General features: G+C 59.8%; 1 long non-coding RNA gene across 1 annotated transcript; it reads right to left on the bottom strand.

Moving 5' to 3' along the window:
* LOC118159511 lies at positions 1-276 on the bottom strand. Its single transcript, XR_004747149.1, has 2 exons — positions 178-276; positions 1-136 (listed from the first exon to the last, which is right to left on the bottom strand). It is a non-coding gene; the product is annotated as an uncharacterized LOC118159511 (long non-coding RNA).
* Positions 277-2,536: the final 2,260 nt, after the last annotated feature.

Below are 2,536 nucleotides of genomic sequence, written 5' to 3'. Positions count from 1 at the left end.
GGGTGTTATTTTTAGTTGAAGAACATTAAATTATTTAACCTTCCGGAACGCGTTACAGGAAAATTGGTGTCTTCCAGGTAGCTGGCGTGATAGATCCTAACGCCTTCTCTGCGGTGAGATGCCGAAGTCGCCCCTCCTTTAGGAGGCAGCGGCTTGAAGTGCCGCTAGCGACGGGACGCGCTCGTAGGACGTAGGAGGACCTCTCGCCGTCGGGTCTGCTGTGAAAAAAAAAAAAAGGGCAAAAATTATCTCGTGCCACGGGAAGGGGCGGCCGGGACCCCCCCCCCCCCCCAGGATCCTTCTGGGCAGGGCGAGAGGTTCCCAAAGCCCTTCCCAGCTCGGCTGGAGGCACCTGGGGGAGGCTGGGGAATGGAGCGGGGAGGTGGCCGGCGCGGAGCCCCAGCGGCTTGGCGACGGAGGCTGGCTGGTGAGAGCGGTGCCCCTTACCGCTTTTTTTTTTGGGTTACGGCCGAGGTCGGAGGAGAAATGCTCCTCCAAGTGGTGAGGATGCAGCTGGAGGTGAGGGGCTCGTGGAGGTTGCGGGGATCGGGACGTTTCTGGGGGCTTTTTGGCTCACCCACGGGCGCGAGGAGGGGAGGCACGGCCGGTGGCACCCCGCTCGCCGGGCTTCCCCGAGGTGCCCGATGGCTCAGGGGGCTGTCTCCAGGGCTTTCCGTCTTGCAGACAATGCTAGTTGCAAATTCTCAGCCAAAACTAGATTTTTCTTCTTTTTTCCTAAGAGGAAAAAAAAAAAAATAATTGATTTTGGATTTTTCCCTCAAGCGTGCCAAAATATTTGCGCTCGCCCCGCGGCACGCGCGCGAGTCCCGCAGCCCCCGGGCTCCGCGATGCTCCCGGAGCCCTCCGACAGCTCCGGCCCCTCGGTGGGAAGCGTCCCCGAGGTTTCTGAGCCCTTGAGCAGCACCAAAACATCCCCGCTGTGTGCCCTGCGTGGCCTCACCGAGGTCCCCGAGGTGGCCTAGAAGCCAGACTGGGGGGGTTTGGGGTCTTTGGCACGTGGTTGAGCCCTTCCCTGCGTGGTGTCCGTGCCGGGGGCTGTCAGTGCTGAGACGTTGCCGTGAGATGAACTCGTTAAGCAAATTAACGGCCCTACAACCACGGCTGGAGGTGCCCAGGGGCGCTCCGGGGGCAGGCAGGCACCACTGCCTCGGTTCCCGGCCCCGGCTTGGGAGGCGATGCTTGGGCTTTGGGGTGGAAGGAGGAAAAAACGCTCAGTTTGGGGAGGAAAGTGCCAGAAACGGCGCAGAGCTGGGGGTTACGGAGTGTCCTCCTCGCTGGTGGGATCTGATGAGGTTTGGGTGTTTTTAATTCCTTCCCCTGGCTCAATGGCACCATGGAGGGCGAGGAGCCAAAACCTTTCCTGCCCGTGGGGCCAGAGGCTTTGGCGAGCCCCTTTCGGCAGCCGAATTTTGGTGTTTTGGTTGTAGGAGGGTTTCCATCAGAGGTGTCGAAGGGTTTCCATCCCAAAGCCAGCGCTCTGCCACCTCTGCAGGCACCCGTGGGGAGAACCGGAGCTGTGGGACCCTGAGGTCCCCGGGGAGGCCAAATTTTGGGGTCTGGGCTCGCTCCCGAGGCGCTGCCTTTTCCTCTGCCGATACCCACGGTGAGAAAAAGGTGTCCAGGAGGTGGCCACCGTGCTGCTGTCCCCTCCAAAACCACCTCGTAGGTGGTGGGGGACCTTGCTAACCGGGCTGGCCGCGCAAGGGGTGGCGACGTGTTTGGGGACGCGGCGTTTTGGGTGGGAATGGGGCGGTGAGGAAGGAGGAAACCCTCCGAGGTGAAGGCTGGGGAGGTGGCAGGGGGTGACACCGGTGGGGGAACAAGTGTTGTGTCCCTCCACAGCTCTGCTGCCCTCGCTTTTACGTGGCTGCAGGAGGAAATTCAGGCAGGAGGACGAGGTTTGACTCGCAGGAGGGGTTAAAAATCCCCTTAGAGGTGATGGAGGTGAAGCAGAGGGCGCAGCTCCGCTTCTCCAGCGGGCAAAAGTTCAGGAAAAAAAAAAAGGGTTTTGCCATGAAAATCCCTTCCCAGCTGTGGTTAGGACCAGGACCCCCAGCCCCATGCCGCCCTGGCCGAGGCCGATGAACCCCAGATCACCCAGTCCAGTTTCGGCAGGGTTGGAAATCTGCAATTTCAGCGCTTTTTACCCTTCCGTGTTCTTTTAAGTTTCTGTTCTGGGCCGGTGTCACGGCGGACGTTTGCTGTAGACGAGCGGAGCGCGGCGGGCGAAGCCATGCCGGATGCTTTAGGGGGCGCGAGGCTGGGGGGGACACGATTGGGACCCCCCGGCCCCTAGCGAGGAATTCGGCCCCGAGGAATTCCCCTGAGCGAAGAATTCCCCCCCCCGAGGAATTTGTCCCCCATGGCACGGGGCCGGGGAGCCCAGATCCTTGCGTTCGGGGCTTGGTTTTTGACGCTAAAATCCAACCAGCTGCAGATAGCAATAAGAGCCGTGGGGTACCTGCAAATCCTTTTTTTTTTTTTTTTTTTTTTTTTTTTTTCTTTTTTTTTTTTT

This window comes from Oxyura jamaicensis, unplaced genomic scaffold (assembly GCF_011077185.1).
Source record: "Oxyura jamaicensis isolate SHBP4307 breed ruddy duck unplaced genomic scaffold, BPBGC_Ojam_1.0 oxyUn_random_OJ70747, whole genome shotgun sequence".
NCBI lineage: Eukaryota > Metazoa > Chordata > Aves > Anseriformes > Anatidae > Oxyura > Oxyura jamaicensis.
Note: the sequence above shows the minus strand (reverse complement) of the source record. Positions and strands in the feature narration are given on the sequence as shown.